General features: G+C 40.6%; 1 protein-coding gene across 3 annotated transcripts in view; it reads right to left on the bottom strand.

Moving 5' to 3' along the window:
* CREB5 (cAMP responsive element binding protein 5) overlaps positions 1 to 20034 on the bottom strand; it is a 336551-nt gene extending 316517 nt beyond the window's left edge. Inside the window, exons 1-2 of one of the 3 annotated variants that reach the window (XM_054020417.1) lie at positions 19951 to 19992; positions 19164 to 19285 (exon numbers count right to left, since the gene is read on the bottom strand). The gene's annotated coding sequence lies outside the window, so the exon portion shown is untranslated. Of the gene's footprint in view, positions 1 to 19163; positions 19286 to 19950 lie in introns of all 3 variants that reach the window. The other 2 variants (XM_054020418.1, XM_054020419.1) reach the window with 2 other exon arrangements.
* Positions 20035 to 20301: the final 267 nt, after the last annotated feature.

The raw sequence follows: 20301 nt of genomic DNA on the forward strand, positions 1-20301 counted from the left end.
GGCCATTATACTAATTTAGGGTTCTCTAAATTCACTTGCTTTAGCAGGGGTAGATTAAGTTTAAACAGGGTTTGGGTCCACCATACGTTCATAACCCCCACCCACTCCCCTAATAAAGGTCTTTAGGCTTCTGGACAGATTCTTCCACTCAATCTATCCTAGGGTGACCAGATGCCCTGATTTTTTAGGGATGGCCCCGATATTTGGGGCTTTGTCTTATATAGGTGCCTATTACCCCCCGCCCTGATTTTTCACTCTTGCTGTATGGTCACCGTAATCTATCCCCACATCTGAAGAGACTAATCTTCCCCTACTTTCTTCTCAAACATTCAGCCTTGCTCCCAGCTAAATCCTTGAACTCCCTAATCTTTCCCCAGCCATCTCACAACTCCCCTTCCCCACACCAGATAGAGTCCTTGAGCTTCCTCACTCAGAGTGTTAGTCAAAACTTGAACTGCATGGAAAAACTGGTTCCTGCTCTATTTTTTTTAAATTCCCCAATATGACAGTGAGCGTTGATCTAATTCTGCTGCTCTGATTCATGGCTGCATCCTGGCCGCTTTGGACCTGCTGAGCCTGGATCCCCAGGGTTCTGCCTTAGAGACTAATCCTGCAAAGCCTTACTCAGTTGAGTAAGAACTGTGCTCTTCTTAGTCTGCTCTGCGATTTAATTTTTAGAAGTTAAAAATGAAAGCTGCAGACATGCCTCCCTGATAAGTTACTAACAGAGCTATTGAAATCCCCAGCTACAAAATGTTTGAACAGAACTGAATGATGCAACAAAAATATACTTGCCTGCACAACTGAAACAGTGAAGAATACATTGGACAAAAAAGGAATATGCCAAGATACACCTACATGTATATTAAAACAACAAGGAGTCCGGTGGCACCTTAAAGACTAACAGATTTATTTGGGCATAAGCTTTCGAGGTTTTTTTACCCATGAAAGCTTATGCCCAAATAAATCTGTTACTCTTTAAAGGTGCCACCGGACTCCTTGTTGTTTTTGTGGATACAGACTAACACGGCTACCCCCTGATACTTGACTACATGTACATTCTTACTCATTTGGAAGGTTGCTGACATGAGAAAGAAACACAATATAAAGAAGCTTTATAACATACGGGGAAGATGTGGTTCCATCTCTATATATTTTGAATTGGCTACAATAAATATTTTTATTTCTGTGTTAACATATTGAATAAATATAGTTGTTCCTGATATTCATTTAGCTCTTGATTTTCATAGATTCATAGATTCCAAGATCAGAAGGAACCATTGTGATCATCTAGTCTGACTTTCTGTATAACACAGGCCATAGAACTTTCCCCAAATAATTCCTAGGGCATCTCTCTTAGGAAGAAGAACAGGAGTACTTGTGGCACCTTAGAGACTCTAAGGTGCCACAAGTACTCCTGTTCTTCTTTTTGCGGATACAGACTAACATGGCTGTTACTCTGAAACCTCTCTTAGGAAAACATTCAATCTTGATTTTAAAATTGTCAGTGATGGAGAATACACCACAACCCTTGGTAAAGTGTTCCAATGGTTAATAACTCTAACTGTTAAAAAGTCTGCCTTATTTCCAGTCTCAATTTGTCTTGCTTCAACTACCAGCCATTGGATTGTGTTATACCTTTCTCTGCTAGCCTGAAGAGCCCATTATTAAATATTTGTTCTCCATATAGATACGTATCGACTTATCAAGTCTCCCCTTAACCTTCTCTTTGATAAACTAAACATTGATAGTCTCAAAGAGCCTAATCTATCAGGCATGTTTTCTAACCCTTTTATCATTCTTGTGGCTCTTCTCTGAACCTTCTCCAGTTAATCAACATCTTTTTTGAATTGTGGGCACCAGAACTGAATACAATATTTCTGCAGTGCTCATACCAGTGCCAAATATAGTGGTAAAATAACTTTTCTCCTCCTACTTGAGATTCCCGTGTATGCATTCCAGGATCATATTAGTTCTTTTAGCCACAGCATCACACTGGGAGTTCATGTTCAACTGATTATCCACCAGGACCCACACATCTTTTTCAGAGTCATGACTTCCCACCCTAGAGTCCCCCATTCTGTAATTATGGCCTACATTCTTTGATCCCAGATGTATACATTTACATTTAGCGATATGAAAATACATATTGTTTTCTTGCACCCCATTTTCCAAGAAATGCAGATTGCTCTGTATCAGTGACCTGTCCTCTTAATTATTTATCTCTCCCCTTTGTTTTTATTCCAAAGAAGAACTTTCCTAATTGTACACAACTTTCTCCTTTACATTAAGATACTCCTAAGATAGCTAGTGCCTAATGCTACTAAAATAGTTAAACTAGCTTCATGCACTAATTTTAGCGTTGTCAGGCATCCAGTTTTAATCCGGAATGCCCAGTCGAAAAGGGACCCTGGCGCTTCTGGTCAGCAATGCCAACCGGGCTGTTAAAAGTCTGGTTGGCGGCACAGTGGGGGCCCAGGGCTAAGGCAGGCTCCCTGCCTGCCCTGGCTCCCGGAAGTGGCCACCAGGTCCCTGCAGCCTCTAGGCGCATGGGTGGCCAGGGAGGTTCCATGCGTTGCCACTGTCCTGAGTGGCAGCTCCGCAGCTCCCATTGGCCAGGAACCGCAACCAATAGGAGCTGCGGGGGCAGCACCTGCTGGTGCGAGGGCAGCACGCGGAGCTCCCTGGCCACCCATGAGGTTAGAGGTGCAGCAACTTGGCGCCCACTTCCTGGGTAAGCGCTACCGGGACCCCGCACCCTGAACCCTCTCTCGCACCCCAACCCCCTGCCCCATTCCAGAGTCCCCTCCTGCACCTAAACTCCCTCCCGGACCCCGCACTCCCCCCCGCTCCAGCCCAGAGCCCCCTCCTACACCCCAAACTCCTCATCCCCAGCCTCACCCCAGAGCCCGCACCCTCCCCCCCGCACTCCAACCCCCTGCCCCAGCCCAGTGAAAGTGAGTGAGGGCAGAGAAGAGCGAGTAACGGAGGGAGGGGACGGAGCAAGTGGGGGCCAGGCTTTGGAGAAGGGGTGGGGCAATAAAAAGTTGGCAACCCTAACTAGTTTGTGTGGTACTGATGTGGCTCTTAAACCTCTGTCAGGTAAAACTGAATTAAGTTTTCTTCTAAGGCCTTGTCTACACTAAAGGGAAAAGTTGATCTAAGCTACGCAATTTGAGTTACGACATAGCTTAAATCTACTTATTGCGGAGTCCACACTATGCGACGTCAACAAGAGATGCTCTCCCGTTGACCCCCCTTACTCTTCTCGATGAGGTGGAGTACAGGAGTCAACAGGAGAGCGATCGGCGGTTGATTTAGCGGCTCTTCACTAGACCCACTAAATCAACCGCATATGCATCAATCGCCACAGTGTCGATCCTCCAGTAAGTGTAGACAAGCCCTAAGAAAGGAGTATGATAGCAGTTGGCTGCCTGAGATCAATCATAGGTTGAAGAATATGGACAGGAAATGGATGTTGTTTCAAATCTTCAATCCAACATTGTTTTCAAAGGATAAGGGGGAATATTTTGACAACTTGTAATTAAGCTTCAGTCAGCCACTTTGTATCTCTGTTGTTAGGTTGTTGACGTTTTTCCTTTATGCAGATATTTGAAAGGCACACCAGCATTTTACATAAATTCTAAGCATACAAACATGAAAGAGTCAGCCACAAGATACAATAAATAATTGATAGGGGAACACAAATCAGCACTCTCCACTGATAAAACTCAGGGTTAAGATTTTTTTCAAAGCAATCTAAGGGATGTTTCATTAATTTTTTAATGGAAGGTGTGTAGCTAAATCACCTAGGCAGTTTTTAAAATATCAATTTAGAAGTCTCTGTGCATTCCACTAAGCCTCCTGGACAGTTCCTTAGCCTTTATTAAATATTTTGGTTTTGAGAGAAACATATACCCCCCTCTCTTTTAAATTTCAAACATTATCCATGCCAACAAGGTCAAATACTTTCCTTGTACAGATTATTAGAGTTACTTATTTGACATGGTGTGTGACTTCACAATCTTTGTACTTCAAGATCACAGTCCAAGACAAATTCTGCCTCATTAATCAAGTGAAAAAAGTTACATGAATATTTCCAGTCCATTTATGTTTTTCATTTTTGAAACAATATCTAGAAGAATTCAGCACATTCTGAATAGTAAAAAAAATAGTTATATAGCTCAGTGGGTCTCAGCCAGGAGTCTGGGGCCTCCTGGGGGGGCCACGAGCAGGTTTCAAGGGGTCCATCAAGCAGGGCCAGCATCAGACTCACTGGGGCCCAGGGCAGAAAGCCAAAGCTCCACTGCATGGGGCTGAAGCCCAAGTCCCTGAGCCCCACCCCCAGGGGCTGAAGCCGAAGCCTGAGCAGCTTAGCTTCATGGGGCTCCCTGTGGCATGGGGGCCCCAAGCAATTTCCCTGTTTGCTACCCCCTAACGCCGGCCCTGGCTTTTATATGCAGAAAATCAGTTGCTGTAAAACAGGTGGGCCGTGGAGTTTCTATAGCATGCTGGAGGGGCCTCAGAAACAAAAGGGTTGAGAATCTCTGATATAGCTGAGGTAATGAAGCTACAGCACCACAAGCCAACACTGATTATGAAGTACATGCTGTATGATCCATTTAACTGTAACTTAATTAAGACATAATAGGCCCAATCCTGGTCCAATTGAAGTCAATGACAAAACTCCCATAGTGTCCCGTGGGAGCAGGAATGATCTGTGGCCTCTGAAGAGAAACAGCCTGCAGCTCTCTTGTGAAAGTAGTGACCACTTTTCCAGGGTAACAGAAATCATTCATCTGAATGAGTATTTCCTTCTTTGCACTATAGGCGTTTCTGAAATATATTGCACCCAGTGCTGCAAGATAGACAGGCCACCAAGAACTTCTGCAGAAGTCTCCTAATAATGCCTGCCCTTTATTGAAACTGACCTCTTTTCACCTTGTTAAAAGCAGTAAGATGCAAGTAATAGATCATGCCAAAGGTTAACCTCCGGAGATATTAGATAAAGGTGTCCAGAGAAATACCAAAAAAAGGGGTGCTGACAAGGAAACAGAGAGACTTATGATTAGGAAGTGTGAATAAGCTAAAGTTTCAAACATATTCAGTGTTTTGTTAGAAATGTTGAAGTATGGAAAAATATTCTGTGTACATAATACTCAAAACATTTATATTAAAACTAATAAATAAATGGAGATATCCTATCTCCTAGAACTGGAAGGGACCTTGAAAGGTCATCGAGTCCAGCCCCCTGCCTTCACTAGCAGGACCAAGTACTGATTTTGCCCCAAATCCCTAAGTGGCCCCCTCAAGGATTGAATTCACAACCCTGGGTTTAGTAGGCCAATGCTCAAACCACTGAGCTACGTACTTTACCAATTTTGTAATGTGAACTGCAACAAATGTTATTACAATTTTAATAACAGAGTACACATACCCCCAAACTCCCTCCAAGCAGGGCCGGCTCCAGGCACCAGCTTAACAAGCAGGTGCTTGGGGCGGCCAACGGAGAGGGGCGGCACCTGTGACAATTCGGGGGCGGCAGGTCCCTCACTCCCTCTAGGAGCGAAGGACCTGCTGCTGAACTGCCGCCGCCAATCGTGGCTTTTTTTTTTTTTTTGCTTGGGGCGGCAGAAATGCTGGAGCCGGCCCTGCCTCCAAGCATAGGCACTGACTCCGTGGGTGCTCCGGGACTGGAGCACCCACAGAAAAAAATTGGTGAGTGCTCAGCACCCATCGGCAGCCCCCTGTAGCCCCGCCCCACCCCCCTGCTCCAGCTCACCTCACCTCCACCTCCGCTGCAAGTGCGCTGCCACATCCTGCTTCTCCCCCCCTCCCTCCCAGCCCTTGTGCCGCAAATCAGCCGATTCGCAGGGCAGGAAGAAGAGGGGGAATGTGGCATGCTGGGGGAAGAGGCGGGGCTGGGGCGGGGATTTGGGGAAGGGATCCAATAGGAGCAGGGAGGGGCAGAGTTAGGGCGGGGACTTTGGGGATGGGGCTGGAATAGGGTGGAATCGGGGCGGGGCCGGGGGCGGAGGCACCCACCGGCGCCGGAGAAAGTTGGCATCCATGCCTCCAAGATCATGTCTTGCATCACCACTGTGATAACAACTGAAGAACTAAAGTCCCCAGAGCAAATTAAGAATTTTTCCCCTATAAAATGGTAGATTTTCCTATAACTTGCTTTTTAGCCCACCACATTGAGGCAGGACCATATACACCTAGACCATCCCTGATAGGTGTTTGTCTAACCCATTCTTAAAAATCTCCCATGACAGGGATTCTACAACCTCCCTTGGAAGCTTATTCCAGTTCTTAACTATCTTTATAGTTAGAAAGTTTTTCCTAATATCTAACCTAAATCTCCCTTGGTACAGATTAAGCACTCTATTACTGGTCATACTTTCAGTGCACATGAAGAACAATTAATCACTGTCCTCTTTATAACAGCCCTTAAAATATTTGAAGACTGACATCTGGTCCCCCTTTCGGTTTTCTTTTCTGAAAACTAAACACACCTATTTTTTTTAAAAAGACTTTTCTTCATAGGTGTGGTTTCCTAAACCCATAATTTTTCTTGCTCTCCTCTGGACTCTCTCCAGTTTGTCCACATCTTTCCTAGAGTGTAGCACCCAGAACTGGACACAGTACCCCAGCTGAGCCCTCATCAGTGCCGAGAGTGGAATAATTAGCTCCCATGTCTTACATCGACACTCCTGTTAATACACCCCAGAATATTAGCCTTTTTTGCAACTGCATCACTTTATTGACTCGTATTCAATTTGTGATCTACTATAAGACCCAGATCCTTTTCCGCAGTACTTCTACCTAACCAGTTATTGTCCATTTTGTAGTTGTGCATTTGATTTTTCCTTCCTAGGTGAAGTACTTTGTATTTCTCTTTGCATTTGTATTTGGCCAATTCGTCAAGGTCATTTTAAATTCTAATCCTGTACTCCAAAGTACTTGCAATCTGATGGGTGTCATCTGCAAATTATATAAACAAACTCTCCACTCCAATTTCCAAAGTCATTAATGAAAATATTGACTAGTACCAGACCCAGGACAGTCTTCTGCAGGACCCTACTATATACACCCTCACAGTTTGACAGCAAACCATTGATAACTACTATTTGAATATGGTCTTTCAACCAGTTATGTACTTCTAGTACTTTCATGTAGACATTTCCCTAGTTTGTTTATGAGAATGTTAGTTGGGACTGTGTCAGAAGCCATCCTAGAATCAAAATATAGCATGTCTACAGCTTCCCCCAACTCCATTAAGCTAGTAATGGAAGGTAATTCCCTCCTGCCCCAACCCCGGGGGCAATCAGAGAAAATCCTGGGGGATCTTCTGAAGACACAGGGCCTCCACATCAATAGAGGGACCACCCCCCACTCTCTCCACCTCACAATCAGCATAATTTCAGTGACGCTTTCATCTGTCTTACACTACCCATCACCATACACACTCGCTCCAATAGGATTATGCAGTGCAGAAGGGGCAACAAAAAGTTAATGCAGCCTGAATTCCTCTAGACAGATTATTTGTGCAGCTTGGTAAGGACTGCCCGTTGTCTTCCCCCTGAAGCCCACAACTCTAGCTATGTCCCCAATCTCAGATCATTAGCCCTGTCCAGTGCTGTCCATGACATTCAACTCAGGAATGGACAGTGGTAAAGAGAAATCCTGCGTTAGAGGTAGGAGATCCTGTTTGAGATGATAATATGGATGGGCAAGAGGGGAGAGAAACTGTGAAAGCCTTTAAATTTAGAGACCATATCATGTTCACCTCACAAATGCATATTGAGTGTGACAAGCAGGATTTGGCTCTAGAACTGTACATTATCAGAGGGTTGTTGGTGGGCACTGGAATGTTCATACTGTTTGTTTGTTTGTTTGTTAAGAGAGATGTAATACTAAAGTAGGTGTGTTGGGAAAAGGCTACTCAATTATAAAAAAAAGTGGCATGGCTTTTAGCACATTCACTTAACTATTTTAAAAACAATCATTTATGGCTTGCTATTGTTTCCATAGTAAATTGAATATTTTAGGCCCTCATCCTGAGAATTATTCCCTGCAAGTGCAGGGGTCTACCCAGGCAAAACAGTTTCCAGGATTACAGCCTTGGTTTTGCCCTTCAGTAACAGAAATGTTATAAAGAATATTTTACAACATATAGTCTACATTTGAGACATGGAACTGCCCATTTTTGTGTAAGAGTGGTGGATACAAATAAGAAATTTATTTGAAGGCCTGCAGTTCTGTGAGAAGAGAGACTATACAAGCAACACATAGAGCAGTGGCTCTCAACCTTTCCAGACTACTGTACCCCTTTCAGGAGTCTGATTTGTCTTGTGTACCCCAAGTTTCACCTCACTTACAAACTACTTGTTTACAAAATCAGACCTAAAAATACAGAAGTGTCACAGCACACTATTACCGAAAAATTGCTTACTTTCTTATTTTACCATGTAATTATAAAATAAATCAATTGGAATATAAATTTGTACTTACATTTCAGTGTATAATATATAGAGCAGTGTAAACGTGTCATTCTCTGTATGAAATTTGAGTTTGTACTGACTTCACTAGTGCTTTTTTATGTAGCCTGTTGTAAAACTAGGCAAATACCTAGATGAGGTGATGTACCCCCAGAAGACATCTGCATACCACCAGCCGTATGTGTACCCCTGGTTGAGAACCACTGACCTAGAGGGTGCTCTATTAACAGAGAGTGCACTAGCAGTGACTATGTTCTCTGCAATACACTGGTCCTAAATTTCGCTGCAAGGTATCATGGCTTCGGTGGAATATTGGCAATGTACTCTGCAGCACACAGAAACTACCTGAAACTGTCACAGAGAATTCAACAAATAGATTTGTATTTCTATTTTCATGTTCAATTCACTAATAAAGTCACTGTAATATCCCTTGCACTAGGTATTTTGAATTTAATTTCCATATTAATCTTAAATTTTGGAAAGTTTTTCCCATGCGTTACCCCTAACTTTTCAATATACTGTAAGATTTTGTATTGACAATGCAGAATAGAAGTTGTCAGGAGGCAACTAAGCAGGAGACAGCTGGGACTTTTGGCATCCACAAAAATGCATTTGGTATCTTGGCACAGATGTTCAGTTTCAGCTTGTGGCACTAGGGAGATGTATCTTTTCTTTCCAAGCTTGTCCCCAGAGAGAGGGAAGTGACTTGAAATTTAGGAATAAAGGGTCTTGATCTCCATGTTTCTCATCCTACTATCTTTTCACAAGAACTATCCACCCAACAATGCTCTCAATGCCCACGTCTATATCCTACTACAATGAATAAGAACACAGGTGAATATTTCTGCAGAAAAGAGCTGAGCAAAACATTTAAATGTCATCATTAGGTTTCAAAGCTATCGCCCACTCAGATGACTAGTGCAGTTGACTCCTCTCGGATCAACACTATTTTGAGAAGCTACCTTCAAAACCACATGGGGGTAAGAACTTATGCTCTCAATTTCATTGGTGTAAAATAGAAGCTATTCAAGTCAGTGGTGTTACTCCTGATTTACACCTACATGAGTGGGAGTGGAATTCAGGCCTTGATTTCTCAAATAAAAGCATCGGTCCAAATTCTGTTCTCAGCTACATCACTGTAAGTCTAAACAAACTTCTTTCAAGTGAAGTGATCTTAGGGTACATCTACACTACAGCGGGGAGTCGATTTAAGATACGCAAATTCAGCTACGTGAATAGCGTAGCTGAATTCGACATATTGCAGCCGACTTACCCCGTTGTGAGGACAGCGGCAAAATCGACTTCTGCCGCTTTTTGTTGGCGGCGCTTACTACCACCTCTGCTGGTGGAGTTAGAGCGCCGATTCGGGGATCGATTGTCGCGTCCCAACGGGACGCAATAAATCGATCCCCGAGAGGTCGATTTCTACCCGCCGATTCAGGCGGGTAGTATAGACCAGACCTTAGATTTACACCAGCATAGCAGAAACTAGAATATGTATTTGTTATGAGTCAACCAATCTGTTTTCTTCTTTTTTGCTTAGATTGGAGCGGAAATTAATGTGGATGTTTTGGAGCAGACAACATCCCTGTCAAATTATATAGTAACTTCTCATGCTAAAACTTGTTCGTTTTCACACCATCATCACTGATGACCTCAGCACAGCATTGCTCTGAGAATAATGATTTAGTCAACTGCAGAGCCAGCAGGGGGGACACAAAACAACGTGTGCTTAAATAGTGCTTTTAAAAACATTTTGGCAAGGAATAATAGGGTTTATTATTATTATTATATCATCTAATCTGGAGGATCTTTCCCCATCAGTTTCAGTTATGAGGCTTAAAACTCTTTGCAGTATCCTCTTACAAAACAGAATATGCAAAAGTTACCTACTGTGTGCAGTTTTGCTAACACTATGGGCCAGATCCTCAGCTGGTTCCATTTCATTTAAGCCAATGGAGCCACACAGATTTACAACAGCGAAGATCTGGCCACATATGTTAAAATTTCTCATCTTGACTCTGTATATCAGAGCATCAGGTCAGTTGCTTCCGCACACATTGAAGTCTGCTGTGTAAACATATTTGTTTAATTATTCTTTAGATTGCAACTCTAGCATGTAGCAAGTGTCTTATTTGCAAGTGTCCTGGGCCGTAACTGTGATGACATACAATAGAGCAAAAGCATTCCTTCAGAAGTGTGAAAAAATCTTGCCACCAATCAAAATATTATAAGTCCATGGAGCTACAGGAAAGTGAACTAACATTCCGAATAAGAAAATATTAGGCCCTATCCTCGTCTTGCTTAACCTGTTTTCACACAAATATGATTGTATTGAAGTCAATAGAGCTACCCCAGATTCACAATGGTGTAATTAAGAGCAAAATCTGCGCCAGTGCTAAGAGTCAAATTCTTCGCCTATGGTTAACTGAAAAACCTAGTGGGATTTTGGTATATGTTATACAAGCCTGAGGCCACAGTGGTGTCTGTCGGGGCCAGTGTAAGTAGATGGAGCACCTACACATAAAACTTGTGAGAGGAAGAGATAGAGTGGAAGGAATATGAATTGAGCACGAAAGTAAGTATTCTCAGTATTTCCCTCTCCCCAGACACAGTAAGAGTTGTCACAATAGAAGGAAAGCTATACAAACATGTTCATTTAGAAGAAACAGACATCCTCAACTTGATGACTCAGCTTTTGCTTTAATAATAGGATTTGCACAAACACACAACTGACAAATTGATACACTGCATTCAGAATATACCCCATGAATCTAATTCTCCTCTCACAAGAGAAACTCCAGTGTAACTCCTCTGCTTTCAGCAGAGTTGCTCCTGATTTATATCAGTGTGAGAGAACACTTTTAGGCCCTATTATGATTAATATTTTTGGTTTCTACCATAACAAAAGTATCTTTCCACTTTTATAGATCTTCATTTGATCCTTTCTTTCCAGTTTCATATGTTATTTAGAAAACATTTGTGTCATTTAGGAGGTCCCTGTCAAGGATGTTTCCAAAATATTAAAAATATTATTTTCCGTCACTTTCTGCAATAATGCTTTGGACACCTGAAATTAAAATCTTTTTCCTTGCTAAATCTTTTTCCTCTTCATCTCATGTGAACACACTAGTTTATTAAGGCAAGGGAATGAAAGACAGATCAGAATTTTAAAAAGTTGGTCTAGTTTTGATCTTCCTAACCTTTTAATCTGTTCTTTTAACCCTTTTCTACTGCCTATCCATTTAAAATAATATACACCGGATATATGTGTGTGTGCGCGCGTGTCTTTGGGAACATGGTGATGGGGGAAAAAGAGTAATAATTCCCCAGCTTGTTTTTTTAAAGCATAAAAATATAAAATTTAAGCCTCCCTAGTCTTGCTGGAAGATTACCTGGACACCAAGGGAAGTCTCTGGAGAAGTCAATGTTGAGAACAGAATTTGTGGGAACGTTGAATCTTTAAACAAAGATTAATTTTATCTCCGACCTTCATTAAACATTGAAATTAAATGGTTAAATGTTCACAGCAACAAAAAAGAGTTCTAAACAATTGGACTAAAAATCCCTTCCCCTCTCTACTGCTCAGCTTTCACTTTTTTGCTATATCTTAATTTTGCCATTTCTCCAGTCACCACAGATTGTTCCAAGGTAGATAAAATTTGAGTTTCTAATATAAACAGTATAGAATGGTTTTGTATATCTAAACACACACATTTACTCTATATATACATATGCACACATATGTATATATCCATATCCACTTTTACAGGTCCACCTTAAGAGCCTGCACCTACTCCCATTTGAGTTTAGTGACAATTATGCCCATTGACTTCACTGGGACGGATCTGACTGACTAAAACTAATTCTGAGTGGTGACTATAAATACACCATGATTTGCTACTCACAATTTATGAGCTTCATCACTTAATATAAATATTACTTAAAATATAATTATATAGTTGCAGTAAACACTAAAGTGTGAATAATGGTGTGCTAATTCACACCTCATTGCACTAATGGCAATTGGTTTTGTAACCTCAATGCCCAACACATACACTATGAATTAATAACATTAATACAATAATTCACACCTTGGAGTGTCTTGCTGCTTAATTAGGTAAAATACTGTTACATGGATATGTAAGTGCCCAAACACAACATGTCCGTATTCTAAAGCTGAAAAGTGATCTAAAATGCTCACTTACAAACATTTTAAGGGAGAAAAAATAGCAGGTGCAATATGGACATACACACACACACACTAGTTAGCAGTTTACTTGAGTACTCCAGGAAATGCCTCAGTTTAGCTCATCCTGCTATAGCCACTTCATGCAACATATCCTCAGTCTAATCTTAAATTCCATTTATTGTGCTACAGAGCCCCCTGTGTTGAATGTTTTATATTAGCTACCATTACTCAAGTCTTGCCAGTCAGGTATTGAAGAACAAAAATCTGGGAACTGCTGGCCCCTCTTTATTTCCCACATTAGTCAAATGACTTTCTAAGTACTTGTGAACAGCTATAAATGATGCCATATCACATACCATGTGCAGTAGTGGCGTCCTGGCGTCCATGAACCTACATTGCAACAGGTAAAAAGGCTGCTACTGTCAAACTGTAGGGAAAAGATTTTTCAACTTATTTAAATAATTTCTCTGAAGCCCTCTGTTTCCTACCAAATAAAACGCACACAAAAAATGTGTCACTGAGCCAACCAGAGTAACCTCAGTACCATGGACTGATCGTTGGAAAACTTCAAACATAAATAATTATTGAGATCGCCCAGATCACTCCACTGAAATCAAGTGCCCCAGCAATACAAAGTCATTGGGAAGGAAAGGAATTGAAATGGAGGGCAGATGAGGATGGTAGTATTAGAAAACGTCACTTGCAGAAGATAGCGAAGAAGTGGAAAAGAAAACAATTATTATTTAAAGTGTATTCAGATGTAAGAAATAGAATACATATTAAGGGGTGATCATCAAATGGCCAAAGTATGCATAAAAACACCAAACGGTTGAATTCCTTGGGTACCCAGGACTCCCACTGAAATCAATGGGAGTTTTGGGTGCCCAAGGAAAGCAAAATAAGGCTCTTATTCTGTTAAAGTTATTACAGCATTTGTGGATAGTTTTCTTACTGAAACTGAAATTCCCTTACGCTTGCCTCTCTCTTCGGGCCTCCCCACTAAGGGCATTCTAGTAAGTTTTAATCAGTCTACTGGAGTCCCCTTACTATGAAGGATTATATTGCCACATCCTAAGATCAGCTTGAACAGAATGCTGCCACAATAGCAAGTCCTAATTAACTCAAAATATGAGATTCTAAACAGGAAAATTAAACAAACACTACTAAGTGTAACTTTCTGAAATATTTATTTTGAAGCATGTGGGGGATTGACTTCTTGAGTGGATTCTCAAAAACGAAGACAGAAACAAAAACCAAAGCATAACAGCTAGTAAGCTAAGGAAATTGTACTAAGCTTTGAATGTTTTACTTTGAAAATCCTAGAGCCCTCAATAAAATCCTTAGTCAATCTCTTCTTGTTTATAAAACAGTATTTGGTATCACCATCTTGAAATCTACAAAACAGATACAGCCATCTCTCTTTCTAAAAATCTCTAAATCCAGATTTGCAGCTGCAGTTCCCATTAATGAAGCTTTGATGGGTAACAGAAAAAATGCTGAATGCCAATATTTTTAATTATACAGTAAAATAACTTTAGTGAAAAGACTAGACATGCTATTATTTTAGAAGTGCCAGAGTTACCACATCAACCGGTGCCGTGGTATAGGTAAATGATCAGTGTACAAACAAAATAATTACTTGGCTAAAACAACATACCACAGTATTTTTGCTTCAGAAAGTGTCTTACAACAACAATTATTACTTATACATTGAGTATATCAGAGAGTATACCTATATTTATTTTTACAGAAATGTAATTTTGAGACGTTCACAGAAATATATTCACATTATACATAGGTATGTAAAACTGTACCACAAATCTGTAAAAGCACTGATCTTATTCCTGTAATGTGGTTAATATTCAAATTAGACAAGAAAAGAAATTGAGATAATTGTTTTGTCTACCTTAAAGAACAATCTTTTAAAGATTTTAAATTGATGTAGCAACGCAATTTGTAGTAGGAGGAAAAAAAGTGTGCTGAAGGCTAAGGCTAAAAGTTACTAAAAGCTAAAGTTGCATTAATTTTGTGACTGTTTATTATAATAATGTTTTTAAAATGCAGAAAAACAAAGAACTCTTCAAGTACATCTCTAACAAAGAACTACTTGCCTGTATCTTATAGAATTTACTACGTTTTTCTTTGCAATCAAACTTTCTCAGAGACAAATAGCACAGGTTACATGACATATAACACTTTCTCAGAGAAAAACAACCTGCAGAAATCATGTGTTGGGATACAATAGAATGGTCACCAGGACAACTAGCCGATTGATCAGCCGTGACAATATCACTTATGACTGAGTCAAAGTCAGCAAGAGTGTGAATCTCAAAAATGTTTTCAATGATTCCACTAAAAGATGTTACCAGCTTATTGTGATGAAAGTTTATACGTGAAAAGTTGGCCCAAACAAAATTCAAGTCAGCTAAATACAAGTTCATTTAGTCAACACAGAAACAGAGCTGTATGCATAGCTGAAAGACCTGTTGCTCTCTATCGTTAATGGGTCCATGTCTCAAGCAACTCCGTCGATTGAGGTATATATGTAACGAATGGTTAAAGCTAAATTCTACATAGTCTCTACTTGAGAAAAATTCCCATTTTGTTAAATTAGAGACCTGAGTAACTGAACACTACTTTAAATAGGTGGCAATTTTATTACGTTATTCCAAAAAATAAAGCAAAATTAATTTCATGTATAGCGAGGGTTATTCCAAAAAAAGTTCATTTGGACTAAAATAAAACTTTACGTTAGTTTAAAGGTGGCCAATCCATAAACAGAAGGTTTATTAATAAATCAAAGCAACAGGTCTGCAGTAAATCCAGGAGGTTGCTAACTAGAAAAAGAAATACAAAGTGACAGATTTCTAGGGAAAAGATCTTTGACCAAAAGAGAGTGTAGTCAAAAGATGGGCAACAATACCATCCTGCATAGTTGGAGATATACAAATCTTGCCTGGGGTCCCAGAAGGAAGTAAAAAGTGTCTTAAAAATGGCCCTGTTAATAGTTAAGGGCCAAATCCTCCTGCAAAACTGCCACTGATATCCATAAGGATTTGCCGGAGTGACGACAGAAGGATTGGGCCCTAAGAATTGTCTCAAGCCAATGCAAGGTCCATTGTTACTGGAATGAACTCTAACTCTCACAAACGCAGTATCACACGAAAGACCCCTCTGAAGGATAAACAACCACCTTAGGACATTTCAGGGTATTTCAAAGCCTCTTCTAAACTACAGAGAGCAAATTAATACCAAATTTGAACACATGGGGCCAAATCTTCCTCCCCTTATTCATGCAAGTAGCCCCACTGCATCGTAAGGTGAACAAGATTATGGATACAACCTCTCCCCATTTTACCTTCACTTTTAGTAGTAATACTTGTTTTTCTTCCCTTTCTTTTCCCATAGGTTAAATAAAGAGATCAGACCTTCCCTTGTTCTGAGAGTTGGGTTTCTGTAAAACAGCCTATATTATCAATTGATTTTTATTTGGTTCTCTTTATTTGGTTCTTTATACGAGTTAAAAAAAATCTACTTTTGTTCCCAAATCTTAAATCTCTAAAATAAATGGCATCCAATATTCAATAGTCCAAGGCAAAGCTTATTGTCCTTCCAAGTAGACCAAGTTACTTCCAACCTCATGTCAAGAATATCAAGAAATTTCTTTGTCTTTAGAAAGAAATCTCTTCATCACATAAAATATTATCTGACCTCTCATAATTGTCCAATTAAAGTTACAATAAATAGACAATTTCAGTTTGTTCAATTCAAATATTTAGTATTTCTATTTCCTATCCCATGGTAAATGCATACATGAAAACATTTAAGTTTTGGAAGTTTGATGGTCTAGACATAAAGACAGCAGAAACATTACTAATTCTATGGACAGTAATAGACACTAATTCTTTACAAACCATGCATGAACCAAGCCGAGACATTATCCTTTTCTTATCAATAGTTAAAGATCACTTAGTCAATTAACAGGAAAATAAGAGACTTCTTACCATTATCTATAGAGTAAAATCAGGAATGAGTTGTTTTGTTCAATCAACAAGTCAACTTTTCTCTCCTAGTGACTTTTTTTGTTTTTAAAGCTCCGTTTGCCAGTGATAGCCAGGGAAGAGGTGTCACTGTATATTTCTCTATGTTTGTATTTAAGACGATCAGAATCTTATTTTATTGAACCAATAGAAGACAGATCTCGTACTTTACTATCACGGTTCCAACCAAGAGCTAATCCCCAGGTAGTTCTATTTGCCTCTAACAGTTTCTTTTTGTAATGAGACTAATTTTTCCAGTAGCCTTTAACTCAACTAGATTAACTGACATGGAAAATGTGACTAAAAACTTGTAGAACTGTCTAGCCTCCAACCCAGCACAAAATCAACTTTGTAGTAAGTGCTGAAGGACATCTAGCAAGCAGCAACTTGCTCAGTTTATAATCCTGAAATATATATTCACAGAGAACTGTACTACGCCATCTAGTTAGCTGACAGCAGGCTTCACTTTCTACATTAGAAGTGGATACCTTAAAATACAGGGCTTTGGCACTTGAGAATGTTCAGTTTCTTTAAATGAATATCACTACTGGGATAATCCACATCCAGTTGATATGGGAAAATTTAGCTTATAATAGCAGAGTGACCTTCTACATCTAACTTTGATTTACAAGATAAAAGCAACTTTTAAATTAAAGAGGCTTTCTGCTAATAGAGCTTATTATTCCAGAGACAGGAATGATTTTCCTCGAAAGTTGTCCCTGTGTGCATGCCTATTATCTTCGTTTTTCTCCTTCTACTAATGAGCATTTATCTAAAGAGCCTGTTAATCCTCTGATGTGTGCTTCTGGTCAGAGGTAACAGTTTGAATAAAACCACTAATCACTTATCACTAATCACTGATCGTTAACCACACTTTTCTCTAGTGCTTTGCAACCTGCACTGCTCCCTTTAGGACTAAGGAGTAACAAATAAGAAGTTTAACATTTTATAAGTATTTTTAACATAGTAATGCTGACTTCATCCAAAGACATTTTTCTACAGAAATTTTTAAAAAAATTCTACCAAAGTACATGTACTTCAGAACAAATTCCCACAAACTGTGTCAGAGTATAGATTTTCTTTCATTTTGTTCTCACCCTGTAACTCTAGAAACAATTTATTTAAAAAAAAAAAACTTTACAGTCTGGTTTCTGGATTATTTCTGCATGACAGTTTCTTAGAAGAAAGTTCTTCCTCCACTGTTATTTGACACACTGTATTTTCACCAAATGACCAGGCAAAGAAACTCTGGTGTAATTTAATGGATTAGGAGAAGGGTTATCTTTGAAATGTATGGTCTCCAGGAAAACCCAAGAACCCTATTGTCCTTTGGTCTAACCTCTGTTTTCATCTGTCTGTATATTGTTTCCTACTGATAAACTACAGAAATCCTCTGGCCATGCTGTTTTAAGTAAGTACTATTTAAGCATTTTAATTGTAAAAGACACACATATGGACATTCATTTTATTTTATTGCTATCCATGTCTTTGAACCACTTTTTTTCTTTCAGACTGTAACATTTATAATAAACCCTGGAGATGACAGATCACTCATCATGCCTGGACATAAATAAGAGAAAAGGCAGAGTTTAGCAGGTATCCACCTTATATTTCAGAAGCTCTTAAAATTCTGGAAGGACAAAACTTAGCTAAAGAGAGGGAGAGAGAAACCTAAACCAGAGGAGGGATAAAGGAGATATGCATTGAACTGGGGGGGAGGAGAGGGTGTAAAAACGATGTGCTTAGCCAGTTGGATTGTAAAAGGGAGAGTTGCTTTGTCAGCATTTCTAACCCCCTGAACCCTACAGTATCTAAGGCTGTTAATCAAACACTTACTAGTCTGCAGAATGACGTAATGGCCCACTATCCAGCCTTATTCCCTGAGATATGTCAGAAGGGGTGTGGGGGGGAGACAACCAAACATAGCGATGCAGACACCTAACAACGAAATATACACACAGCCCACTCTAGCCCTGAGCCTTAACAATAGGCATCATGTGGGGACTGGAGATGAGGAAGGGGAGGGGGGTGATCAGTTTGTTGTGCGATTATCAATAAAAGTCCATATAAGAAACAACACATACAGATAAACCAGCAACTCGTATGCAGCTGAGCCTCCGGTACTTTGGACTAAGAAGACTCTTCCAAAACTTAAATCAAAGTTGCAGCGATTGAAATCAAGTTCAGTTAAGAAGAAAGCGAAAGCTTCAAGAAGGGAGGGGGGACTTTGAGAGCAAGTCCAGCAGCCAAAGAGCTGTCATTTCAGCAGCAGCAGCAAGACAAGATGTTATGCCGAAAAGAAATAAGGCAAAGATGGGGGGGGGGGGGGAAGCAGCATCAACCTTCTACTTTTGTGTCTAGTTTAAAAAAAATCCTCTCCCGGAAGAGCTTAAACAAGAATTATAATTTATTTGCAACAATATTTACCTACACGCTCCCTGAAGACAGCGGAGATGGCAGCAGCAGCTACATCTCATCTCAGCGGTTCTTCGACACACATGCATACACAAGCACACGGTCCCGGCAGCATACTAATGACTTTGCTAGCTCTTGTTTCAACACACACACACACAGAGACACAGAGAGAGAGAGAGACAGAGAGTTTCAAAACTTTCCAACTTTTTGGTCGGTGTGTTGAATTGAGGAATCTCAAAGTTGCTCCCCTCGCTGCCTTTCCGCTCCCTCCGCCTGCTTACTGCGCTTCGTGTAGCTTCAACAACTTTTCCGGTCCCCCCGCCACCCCGCGATTCCTGTTACACCCTCGCCCAGTCACTTAGAGGAGTGAGAGGGAGCGATGCACACACACACACACTCGTTCAAAAAGCCATCTTCATAGAAGCATCTCACTGATCAAACATCGCAGCCGGAACGGGAGCGGGGAAATCTCAAATGGTTACTATCATTACAATTAAATTGAAAAACTAACAGCCGTTTATCACAGCCCCCGGAGCAGTCCCAGGGTTAATAACAAAAACTGTTTACTAGCCCCTCAAAACTCCCACAAAACAAAACAAACCCCTTTGCAATTCATGAGATTTCTCCCTCCTCACTTTAGATCCTTCCCCCCACTCTGCTCCCCAGTTAATTCACACATACTCCCAGTCCCTAGATCAGTCCCATGCACACAAGTACTTTAAAGCGTCCAGAAAGCGAGGGTTTAAATGCACTGAAAAGTGAGTTTCATAAAGTCAGATCAGTATTTAGAGGAACTTACCAAACAAGTGTAGAAGGGAAAGGACCAGCAGCTTGGGTGAAGGAACCACGTTGGACTGAGAGAAGGTTACAATACGTTCTATTTAGAGAAGCATTACATCACCCTCGGTGACGTCACGTGGGATTCCTGAACTTCTAAATCATTGCGGTCCCTGTTCAGGGGGAGAGTGGAGGGGTAGGCGTGTCCGGGGGCGTGTCCTCCCCGGGCTCCGCCTCCGCCAGCAAGCCACAGTAGAAGGGGCGGATGGAGGGGGAGGCGAGCGCAAAGCAGGAACAGCGCAAGCAACAGCTTGCAGAGCTGGATGTGACAGGACTGACATTAGGCGTGTGAGTCAGCTTGGAAAAAATCTCC

This window comes from Malaclemys terrapin, chromosome 2 (assembly GCF_027887155.1).
Source record: "Malaclemys terrapin pileata isolate rMalTer1 chromosome 2, rMalTer1.hap1, whole genome shotgun sequence".
NCBI classification, from domain to species: Eukaryota; Metazoa; Chordata; order Testudines; family Emydidae; genus Malaclemys; species Malaclemys terrapin.